Here is a 12,994-nt window from a genome sequence, read left to right as displayed (position 1 = left end):
GTGATATCGCTAGTGCTAGAGGGGCTATCCCATGGCAGCTGTAAGAGAGAGAGAGAGAGAGAGAGAGAGAGAGAGAGAGAGAGAGAGAGAGAGAGAGAGAGAGAGAGAGAGAGAGAGAGAGAGAGAGAGAGAGAAGTCACACCCTAAGGAGCAGTTCCACATGCAACGCAAGGACAAGTGTCTGGAGCTCTATAAAAGGAGTAATTTACATGCAATAAGGGTACTTACCAAAAAAACAACCAGAGGGAGCTATAAAACAAATTTTTTAGCCATTTTTAGGAGCTTGTTGAGAGATTTGAGCGGAGAGAGCAAGATCAAGGAGAGAAGAGATTATAGAGTTTTATGGAAGGGAAAGAAGCTCAAGAGGAGGAGGTCTTTCAGAGGCGAAGCCGGCGGCATCATCGAGATTGCATCGGCTTTCACTTCCTTTATGTATCTCCCTTGGCTAATTTCTTTATTTACCTGTAATCAGTCGGGGTAACCCATTGTAAGGGAGTTTAAACTCCATATTCTTCAACTTAATTACATTATAGTGCTGATAACCGTGCGGTTTGGTCAACGTACGTTCATATTTTCTTGTTCATGTTAGCATATCCTTCTGTTTTCATAAATAATATTATTTCAAGGCAGCTATTGGTGTACTGTACGATGTAGTGCTTCTTCCTCTCCTCACTTTTCTCACAGATAGCACTTGGGTGCTATCCCGGCACATCTTCGAACCCTTAAACCCTCGACAACGTCTTCGTCAGGATCAAATTCACCATTCTACAAGAAATCAAGAAATCTCTATAGAGAGGTCAAGGAGTAGGTTTCATCAAATAAAGGAGCAGGTTTCTCTCTCTCTCTCTCTCTCTCTCTCTCTCTCTCTCTCTCTCTCTCTCTCTCTCTCTCTCTCTCTCTCTCTCTCTCTCTCTCTCTCTCTCTCTCTCTCCATGACGTTAGTATGGAGTGCGCTTGCTCCCACTCCATCTTCTCCATGGAAATGGCGCCAGTAGCAAGGTGGTCGAGTTTCTAGGGACGCCAAATGTGGTGATATTACCATTTCCAACTGCACAGTGCGCCGGAAACCTCATGATGGAGTTGGTCAAGTGGTTAGAGAGCTAGGGGGTGATGGCCACCTTTATCACCATCGAGCACGACTGTTGCAGGCAAGAACAAAATCAGGCTGAGAAGGATGTGATCAGGGTTCCAAACAGCTTGCCACTGGATGCCGTGTGCCATGTGGTGAGCCAGGAGTACATGCGGATGCTAGAGAGGGGAAGCCACGAGACGGGGGCTTGCCTACGCTCTCTACTTATTCATCTCTCCATGGACCAAGAGGACTATCTTCCGCCTTTGTTTAGCTTTGCTTTTGAACTGCATTCAAGTGACTTTTGACATCGTTTAAGAGAGCACATACATGTTGACAACTACTCAATCCACAACATGTTTGACAATTAATGTAGTCATGGGGATGCGTGGTCATGAGTCTAATCGACAAACTTGCCGAGGTGATGAAAAATTTAGAGAGAGAGAGCGAGAGAGAGAGAGAGAGAGAAGAAGAAGAAGAAGAAGAAGAAGAAGAAGAAGAAGAAGAAGAAGTGGATTTAATGCAATGTAGGAAGAATAATCCCAAGAGGCTTCAATGCTTATACAATGGATTTTCCTCTTGAGTTCCTCATAATGGGCCAGAAATGGGAACCTTTAGCATGGTGATTAGATCATGAAAAGAAAATTTATTAATTAGTGCTCCTACAATGGTTGTACCCTTGAGTGCCTCATATTGGGCTAAAGATGCAAACTTATAGGATGGTAATTATACGCAAAAGGCTCTCCCATATCTAGAAGAACAAGGCAAGGGAACGTACTCTACTAAATATAGGAGATTCTGCTTGGGGAGAAGTGGGTGTTACTACATCATGCGGGTAGAGACGCAATGCTTCTCTTAGAGACAGTTTTTCTCTCTTCGCAGTAGCTCTGCATATCAGAAAGCCTTGCTTCGTTTCTCCTCAAGGATATTTCTCACAGGAGCTTGGAAGTAGGAGAGAGAAAGCTAATAATTGTGGGCGATGTGAATTGGCGAGATGAGAGAGAAGGATTTGGGCCCATGCACTTTGGGCAAGAGATATCCACCGAGCAGGACCCAGGGGCAAGGCTGCACAAGCATAATTGAGGGGGCAATGGAGATCAATGACCACTAGTCGCCATGGAAACTGACTAATTGGCCACTCCACAATATGAATGAGGAGCAATTGCCTCCATTTTATTGTTAATAGGCTATAGAGAGAGAATATACCCACTCATCACCTAACACTGATTTGCACTCCTCTCTTCATCTTCCCACTCCAACTAATACATAGACATTGCTCTTATTCCACTTACATATAAAATGAGGGTTGTGACTATGGTTCCTAAAATCGTTCACAATGAGATTTGGGCTATGAAATACAACCAATTTCATTGTTTTTTCAAGTTAAATTAGGAAATTATTTGTTGGATATGTAACTGTCACACTTGTAAGTTTAAAGTGATAGTTATTTCTTTAAAAACTTGAAAGAGCCTCTTATTTGTTTATTTAGACCAACAATTTCAAGAGTAACTTGGTACGAAAAAGCTTTGTTTTTATCCATATGAATTTGTATTGTTGTTGATATCAATTTGGATTGCAACCCTAAACTCAAAACTTCTTGCACAAATCGTAGACTTTACCAACGTATAAAAATGGATAGTAATGCCCATCGAACACATATCCCTATTATATAAAACATGTCATGGAACTCCATCTCCAATCCAAAATTGCTCAAAACCTATCTTTCCCACTCTATGTCGATCAGAATATACACCTAATCCCCTATTGCCTCTTTTGGAGTTAGAAGATAACTAGAGCAGCGGTTTAATGTTCATGATAGCTTTTTGAATCAACATTTCAAGACCAAAAGTACTCATTCACAATTGCAGTATGAACGATGCAAGAGACGGTGGAGGAAGTTGATGAATATTTGGTGGTTGGTGGTGAGATCGATGGCAATGGAACCAAGGCTATAAATTTTACAATCTTTGCTTACGGTGCCTAATTCTATTAATTATAGAGCCATGCAACCAAAGGTCCTAGCGATGTTCAATACTATCTATATGCTTTTTTCTTCATCTGCATCTGGGAAAGATGTATGTGACTTCTCTCATTATTTCTCTCTATTTTGTGTCCAAGAATCATGTGTGAATCTTGCAGTAGGATACCTGCTACTTGAGAAGAACACATACATAGGGAACATGTTGTCCATCATGTATTCCATGTGTGGTGTACTTCCATTGGTACGTAAGGCAAGTGCGTAGGGAACACATTGATGAGTATGTATGTCAAAAATATTGGAAGAAGGGAGGAGTGGAGGAGTGGAACATGATGTGCTTCAGATAGGGAAAGTGAGGAGGGGGAAACCGCAATGAGCGGGTTAATGGATACCATACGCAAAGACCAAGTTGTATTGTTGGAACGATATATGCAAACAACTTAATAGTCTTAGCAACAAATGTGGTTCTAGATGTAGCAAATTAAGTCCAAATATCATGGTGTGTGACTAGAACCAGCGACGGTTAAGAGGATTAACCTCTAGGAGGAGTAATCTACAATCAGACTTGGCATAGAATGAGTCAAACATGTATGTTCAGGTGAAGCCCATATCCCCAATTATGGTATGCAAAATTCATGGGTGTTAGTGTAGTGGATTTAATATATTCAAGAGCATTTGAGAACTAGGTTGAGGTTGCTAAAGACAGATTGATTAATGTGGCCACACAACTCTTGAGTTCAAAAAGTTCAAATTGATATTTGATGGAAGAGAAGGGTGAGTAGGATAATGGAGAGGCCTTTGTGTAAGCCCTTATAGAATATTTCATTCTGAAATCAAAGCTTACTGTGCTCGACATGAATGTCGATCCATGAGACAAGGAAAGAGTGAGTGTATAGATGGGTCATTTTCACATATGGGATATGTCAATAGATAAATGTTGGAGTGAATAATGAAGAGATGCCAAAAGACAAAAGTCGAATGTGTGCCACAAAGGATTGCGCTACTTTCAACAAAACATTTTTGCACTACAACAGAGTTAGCTTATAAAGTTTCTCCTAGAAAGCTAATTGGGGCCGGTTAGCCAAATTTATTTAGGAAGATATCTTAGTCAGGATTGCTTGGTCTCAATAGCTAATAGGTGGCTATGAGGAAGTAGAAGTTGAGGAGAGGCCACAACATGCAATCAAGTTCTCTCAACAAAATGGACTTTGAGAGGCACTTTCCATTCAATGGAGTGAAAATTTTGGAGCTTGACTTTCTATATGCCCTCATCTCACATAACCTATAACCAATATGAATATCCATATCAATGGCTATAAGTGCTTCAGATTCATGTCCATGAATACCTCCATTAGCAATTAATTTGTATGTAGCCAAGCATGAACAAACTTCATGTACACTAGAAAAACATATGTAATTCTAGTGAAAAATGAAAATTTTTATGCACACATGGATGTCCACCTGGACAAACATGACATTATAAAAGCATAAAAAGAGCTCTTTCTCTCTCTTATTTAAAAAGTTATGGTCCTTCTTCTATCCCGTCTGGAAATGATGGTGGGAAACGTGCTGCTACCTGTAGAAATGATGAAATGATGGTGGTAAACGTGCTGCTACCTGTAGAAAGGAAAGGAGATTCTATAATATAGAGGGTGCTGAGGGTGCTTCAAGCACCCCTTTTGAAAAAGCAGGGTAACCTTTGGGAGTTTCTGCAACGGGCCCACCAAAATACGAAAAAGCTTAGCTTTGGATTCACGAGGGCCTTTTACTTGCGCCTTTAACATGCCTATGGAGCGGGGTTATAACCTCATTTTTAGCTTGTTGGCTCCATCCAAAAGCATGCTTCTCGGTAGGCACTCCCCGTGGTGTTTCAAACTTCAGTTCAACTCAAGAGTACTCTTCTTTATAGCGTAGGGAAAGGTCGACCTTGCCCCTCAACTGGCGATCGACGGAGGCCGAGAACCAGCTTGGGAGCGTAGATTACAGGAAAGGTCACTAAACGACCTTTCCCGGCCTTCAAAGTCGGGGGGAGGGGGACCAGACCCAGAGGCACTGCACTGCAGCGCATGAGTGCAAGTAGTTCAGGTAGCACAGGTAGGATTACCACGGCTGAGATGGCAGCACCTCAGAGCATTCCACAGGCTGGTTTGGAAGCTGTTAATTGGAGAGAGCAGAAGCTGCATTCCAATTGCTGACGTGCTTGAAATCTGATAGTGAGGAATGGGCTGCGGACGAATGACCAGGATCCTCAGTCCCTCAACCCCCGACTGTGAAGGTGTCGGGGAAGGTCGCTCGGTGACCTTTCCCTATAATGTGGGCGACCAATTGGCGATCGGCGGAGGCCGAGATCCAGCTTGGGAGCGTAGATTTCAGGAAAGGTCACTAAACAACCTTTCCCGGCCTTCGCAGTCGGGGGGAAGGGGGCTAGACCTAGAGGCACTGCACTGCAAGAACAGAAGTACGAGTAGTTCAGGTGACACAGGTAGGATTACCATGGCTGAGATGGCAGCACCTCAGAGCATTCCACAGGCTAATTTGGCAGCAGTTAATTGAAGAGAACAGAAGCTGCATTCCGGCTGCTGACGTGCTTGAATAATGATGGTGCATGCAACGACTATGGTGAGGAATAGGCTGCGGATGAACGGCCAGGATCCTCACTCCCTCAACCCCCCGACTCTGAAGGCGTAGGGAGCCCTGTAATGCGGGCAACCAATTGGCGACAGGCGGAGGCCGCGATTCAGCTTGGGAGCGCAGATTACAGGAAAAGTCATTGAACGACCTTTCCCGGCCTTCACAGACGTCGGGGGGAGGTGGACAGACCCAGAGGCACTGCACTACAGGCGCGGCTGGACTGCGAGTAGTTAGGTGACACACGTAGGATTACCACAGCCCATTCCACAGACTGATTCGGCATCAGTTAATTGGAGAGAACAGAAGCTGCAACGATTATGGTGCATGCAACGCTTATGGTGCATGCAACGATTATGGTGAGGAATGGGCTGCGGATGAACGGCGGCCAGGATCCTCATCCCGGCCCTCGACCAGGATCCTCCCCGACTGTGAAGGCAATGGTCCATCACTCGTATGCCTCTCTCATCCTCCAATGCCGTAGGATTTGATTGCAGCCAGCTCTCGTACTCGACAGCGTAATTATACAATTCTATATCTTGTTAATCATTATTAATTAACGAAGACTCTGTGCAAGACAAATAAAGCGACTCTGCATTAACAAAACCTCAACGTCACTGGCACTAAAATAAAATACAATCGAAGCTAGATCAGCCTGTAGGTGGAAGGGAGTACTTGTCTTCAATATGGAGCGTGATTCCAAAACATAACAGGGTCGGTTCATGATTGACGGCTTGAACTGGTGAGGGAGAGCTCGATGGTGGCCGCTTGATGCATGACCGACTAGGGCATCCGTACTGCCGCATTCTTGGACTCCAGCACAGCTGCAAAACATAATCTAACAGGGGACAACACCACGAGATAAGTGCGTGCAGCGGCTAATGATCGAACACATGTGAGTTAGCCAGTTTGCTATGTCGAAGGGGCAAGACACTCACGCATTAGGAAGCCTGTCTTTGTTTGACTAAGAAACACTGGGTCTTTAATGAAGGACCCGTCATGGGATCGACGGCGGATGTGGCACGCACGCATCTCGAGGGCGATGGACGTCCAACAAAAACCGGAACTCAATGCGCGCTTGCTGGCTGAATTGAGTGCCAAACTTAAACCTTTGCTAGATCAAGTGCATAAAGGCCACGTAACCACACAGCTATGTACTGAAATTGAGGATATTATGGGTGCTCCTCTATCTATCTGAGGCTGAGGTTGCTAAAAGCAGATTCAAATACAGGGTAAGAGAATTATCAGATGTAAATGACACCTCCAAGGGGTTTTTTCACAAGCTGAAAACCAAACATAATCGAGAGTCTATCACTAAAATTATAATAGAAGATGGGTCTGAAGTCACTGACAGCCAGAACCTTATGCAAACGTGTGTGGATCACTTCAATGCCATTTTAAATAAACCAGTGGATACTGCTAAGGAAAGACAACAGGCAACGGAGGTGATGTTAGCTTATGTGGACTCTTGCATTAACAACTATGATGCCCAGAGGCTTGAGTGCTACTTTGAGGAAGGTGAACTTTACTATGTTGTCACTAAGTTGGGAAATGACAAAACACCTGGAGCCTGTGGGCTTTCAAAGGAATTCTTGATGCATTTTTTGCCACATCTAAAATGTATGGTTATGAAGGCAATCAATGCTATCTAGGCATCACAGATTACTAACCCTCATCTCAAAGAAGGAATTGTAAAACTCATTTCCAAAAAAAAATCCTGCTCAACTCCATCACAGTGGAGATCCATAACCATGATGGGGTTACTGTATAAGGTTCTGGCTAAGTCAGTGGCTATAAGACTATCCCCTCTGTTAAGGAAACATATTCATATAAACCAGACGGGGTTTTTTCAGGGGCCGATCTATTTTGGATAACATTCTGGTTGTTCAATTGGGGGCTAAATATGCTGTCAAAACAAATCAAAACTCAGTAATGCTATCGCACAGACATTGACCAAGTAGAGTAAGAGAGGAGATGAAGAACAATTGTAACAAAATCAAAGAGAGGTTGCATTAGACTTATTAGACTATTAAATAGCCTTTAAAATATGTTCACATGCATGTGTTCACCAAAGTCGGACTGACCCTAACAATCATCTCCTTCAACCAAACTTGGCATCATCATCATCATACGCCCCCTTGATTTAAGTTTTACACTCCCATGACACCACAAGTTTTTGGTATACTCACCAACCATGAGTTTTAGATTTTCTCACAACCTAGTGCTACTTATGAGCTACCATCATGCGGGTTGGGGTTTTTGATTTACGCCCAAACCTCGGGTTTAGGTTTACCCATTTACCACTTTGGTTGTCACACCGCAAGGGTGTGATAGAAAGAGGAGAGTGACCAATATCAAACAGCATCTGTTGAAGCCAGATCAGCTCACGAGGTGCAAGTGATGCTGCAACATATTATGACTTAGTTGTAGAAACTACAACACAGTGTTGTTTTTGTTGGTCAAAAAAAAAAAGACAAGCATTCATGAAGAAGCAATTTCCACTAGTAGATTGCATAAATAAATGCGAGCTTGCCCGGTCTGCATTTGTGTAGCCCAAAAGAGAAAGAGATTTCATAGCATCTGATGTCAGTTGTCTTTAACACTAGAATGGTAACCTAATAGGACATAAAAGTGTCCTTTCCAGGTTTTGGGAAAAAAATCCAAAACCATAGTAGATCCACTCATTTTGAAAAATCCTTTCATGAGCTTATAGTTCAATAACTACTACATATGGAAAAAATGAGAAACTTTTAATTTTTCTCATCCCTTGGTCACTACAAGCCTCAAAGTTGATGGACCAGTGCATTTTGCCCAAAACAGCAATTTCTTACGGTTGATTGCATATAAATAAGAGTGGGGATTTTTGTAGGACATGAGATAAAATGCCCCGTTAACTTCAGTGGGTTGGTGACCAAAACATATGGTTGCTTTTACCTCACCAATTTTTTTTGGACAAAAAAAATAGGTACAAAAAAGTTGCATTTTTGCCATTCTGCGGACCTATCATCAAAGTTTCTATAGTCACGCTCAATACAGATACTATATACATGTTTTCTTAGTTCCCTTTGGGACTTTGGATTCAAAAGGAGCCATGGAGCATGTCAAAAGGACAATGGATCTCTTACAATTGGAACTTTGGGGGCAATGATAAAGGGCTAAATACAGCAAACATGAAAAAACTGGGTTTAGAATTATAACCTCTAGAAACCCATAGAAACTACTCAATATCTAGCCAAGTTTGTAGTCTATGATTAGATATGGTTACTACCTACAAAATACACACGTACAATTGGCCTAAGAAACTAGCAATATTGAGAAAGTTATACTTGCTACTCTAAAATGTATCGTATTCTTTAGCAATCAAAAAACTCAACCATCATCATATACTATGCTATATAGCATATTAGGTGCCCCAAAACTCAAGGAAGATTAGCTTTATGTTATACATTACACTTACACAATCAAAATTGAATTTGGATATCAAGAAAGCCACCAAAAAAATAATAAAAGTGCTAATTTTGGCCAAAAACAGGATTATGCAATTCTTGTAAATTGGTCATAACTTTCAATTTTAACACTTAGCTCTCCCTACAAGCATCAAAACATGTTGAGAACTATGAAGGCCTAACCTCTAGCCATATAAACCTCACAAACATGAGGTTTAGAGTGGTATAGCTGCCAAAAATTGAAAAAAAGCCAAAAACAGGACCCGTTTTTTCACACAGTTTAGGTTCAAAAATGTTGTGCAAGAGTAAGGTTAATGGTGAGATTGATACTCCAAAAAAATTTCTAAGTTTTTTTCAGCTCATAGGGCAAATTTGTGGATATATAGCACCTAGAAATTCATTTTCATATTCTTCAAATAATTCAAGCAAAATGGTCACTTAACAGGACACAAAAGTGTCCAAGGACATAAAAGTGTCCTGTTACCATTCTAGTGTTAATAGACCAAACCAAAATCTGTAGTGCCTTTTAAGTATTTCATTACATGCTTTGTTGCATACCAATATTTAAGAGAAGGACGTGCAAGATGTTGTCCAAGATAATTAGCAACAAATCAAATATTAGGATGAATGTTCATGCCAATAAACTGAAGACATCCAATCAAGTTAGCATAAGGTTGATTTGTGACAAACTGACCGCCACTGTCAGAAGTGTTCTTTGTAGAACTTGCAAGACAAGGTGTGTTGGCCAAATGTGCAGATTCCATACCATGTTTTTGAATAGTATCTGCAATAAACTTTGAATGTTGAAAGAATAAAATACCTTTTGTACATTTTCGTTGAATCTGAATTCCAGGACACGAGTGAATCTCTCCAACATCCACCATATCAAATGCAAAAGACAACAAAAAGTGATTCATCACGTACATGAAGTATTCTGTTTGGAACAACTAAACATAGGATGCAACTTGTTTTTGGTACACTATTGTTTCCATGTTCAGTATCATATGCTCAATTACGATCTATGTCGAATCGATGTTTATAGCACATATGAGTGGGATGATCAAATCGCCCACAATATTCACAAGAAGAAGAAGAATCTCTAAATAAACGTGGTTGTTTAGTGGTAATATTGTGTTCTTCATCATACTGATGTACCCAACAATCATCTTCAATATGACCATTTTTGTTGCAGTAAGAGCATTGCTTATTAGGAAGTTTGAGACGAGAGAAAATATTACTACGATGGCCACATCTGCGGTTTCCTCATTGAAATAGACGCCTTCAAGCATAAAAAGCACATTGCTTGTGAATCAGTATCCTCTTGTGAAATCATAGTTCTATCATGACCAACATTACTTTGTTCTTGACGTTTAGAGTATTAAATTAGAGACATGAAGGCTTGGTTGAAATCGAGACCATATTTATTAGAAAGAATGGTAACAATGTTATCATAAGAAGAGTCGTTCGCCGTGTCAAGGAGAAGTGTAATCAGCTGTTTTTGTGAGAGAGGATCACCGACAACAGCAAGTTGAATAATAATGAATTTGAAAGACTAAATATGTCCCATCATGGTAGTATCAACTTCATATTGTAACTTGTTAAGAAAACCTCTCATATAAAGTATTTCTGTAACAGATTTCTTCTGAAGTTAATCTCACTGAGAGACATCTAGATAAAAAAATTAGTCATCATAACTGTGGGAAAAACTGATAAAGTTTTCATTTGACATACAATGATACATCATTCTCAGATGTGCATAAAAGTGCGAACCTCTTCTAAAAATAAAATAAGGCTATGAAGATTTTTGATAATGATAAAAAAAAAATAGTAAAACAAAAATCCGATTCTATTTCCATGACGTTAGGCCTCTCACACTCCTCGCCCTTTGGTACTACCACTAGCTATTTGCTTGCGGTGTTGTCTGTGCCTTGCTATGGCCTTACTAGCCATGGAAATATGCTGTGAACATGGCTACCTTCTCCTCAACATAAGTGATATACGATGGCTCAAAGGCATTGCCAAGGTCAACGAGCGGAATGGAAGCTTCTGTGTTGAGAGTGGCACATGTTGCAGTTTCTGTGGCTAGCAATTCTACTTATTGCAAAATACAAGATGCTACCCAATATATCCTGTGAGTAGCATCTCTATTTAAAGGCATCTGGCTTTGACTAGGAACTAGAGTTGGCTCAGCTGTCTAGTTACTCCTTAGCAATAACCGGGAGATCTCCCTTTCCAAATTAGTGCATTCGATCACATGAGAGAGTACCATGTTGAATAGAAGAGGTCTTCTTATTCTTGAAATGGTTCGAGACCCAAACATCTGATGAGTGTTGTTGGTTGCCCCTCTTATGGCCACCATTGGCTACCTAGCAAGTCTGCTGCCAGATGAACCCCCAACTGCCTGCTCTCTCTTGGTACTTCTGGATTTCCACCCAATTTGCAACCATGATGCTCTGATACCACTTGATACTTGATGCGAGTAGAGGCTCAAAGAGACAAGGGCTTGAATCCCACACGCTCACGCATAGACATTGAGTGAGGAGAGTGAGAGAGGAGATAAGGCACGATTGGAACAAAATGAAAGAGAGGTTGCATTAGACTTATTGGACTATTAAATATCCTTTACAATATGTTCACACTCATGTGTTCGCCCAAGTTGGGCTGACCCTAACACTATGTGGCTTTGATAGCAGTTGAAAGGTTAGGGTTAAGGTGGCACGATTAGTGTAGAATTCATAATGAGTAATTAGAGAGATCAATTGGACAATTCAAAAAGTTCAAAATTATATATAACAATACTTAGTTATTAAATGATAGAATTTTTTTTAGGAAGTGTGTACAATCTATTGCCACATAAATAGTAGCAACATATGGCAAGGTGGACCTCTCAAGGGTCACTATTATATTTCCCAAGGGTCTAGTGGTATCTCCCAAAGGCCAAGAGTGGCTCCTTAGAATGGGGGTAAATTTATGCAAGTGGGGAATGACTAGGAAGTTCATTGGACTCGTATGCAACTCCAAATGCCATGTGTGCTAGACCATGTGTCCTCACATGCTCGAAGGATGACTAGACAATTGATTTTACAAGGGGTGATATGCATAGAGGTTGGAGAGTTTTAGGCCAATGTCCATAAGCCCAACAATTAGCATGAAAATAAAAAGAGAAAAATGCCACAATTGCATCAAATTGTGCAACTTTAACAATCAAATCATGCAAGTAAGTAAAATTAGTGCAAAATTAGTGAAGCTAGTAAGCTAGAAACAAAAATTAGTGCAAATAGTATGCATGTAAGAAAACTTAGTGTCTGCAATGTCTAAATGAATGCACATGGAGAGCTATGTTGAATGAAGAAGAGGCAAAATCAACCAGCTATACATTCAATTAGAGATTATAGAAAATCAAGACACCTAAAACTAGTCCTAACTCGGATACAAAATTAGTAAAACTTAGACACTTCTCAACTAGAGCTCCACTGTCTTATGTGCTTGTTTCCTCAACAATGGAGAAAAAAAGGTTGTGATTGTGATCGACGACCAACAACTTGCTTCATGGAGAATCCAGAACAAGTCAATCCAATCCGAGAGGAGATCAACCGGTCTCAGCACCCTGGGAATTATGAAACTGAGGTCACTCCAAGGAGGGGAGCGATTGAGGAATCAAAGAATTTGCATCATTCTAGTCATTTGAGGCATTGGAGAGATGAAGGGATGCAAGGAGAAGTAGGTATCATGGATCTCAAAGTAAAAAACAAATTGATGAGAGTGACAAGAGTCAAAAAACTCATCGCTCATCACACAAGGAAACGAAGAAGACAATAGAAGAGACACTTGGTAGACTTGGACTCTATTCTTGATAGCTTGCATAATGCTCAT

Source organism: Adiantum capillus-veneris, chromosome 18, assembly GCF_014529385.1.
Source record: "Adiantum capillus-veneris isolate H3 chromosome 18, ASM1452938v2, whole genome shotgun sequence".
Taxonomy (NCBI): Eukaryota; Viridiplantae; Streptophyta; class Polypodiopsida; order Polypodiales; family Pteridaceae; genus Adiantum; species Adiantum capillus-veneris.
Note: the sequence above shows the minus strand (reverse complement) of the source record.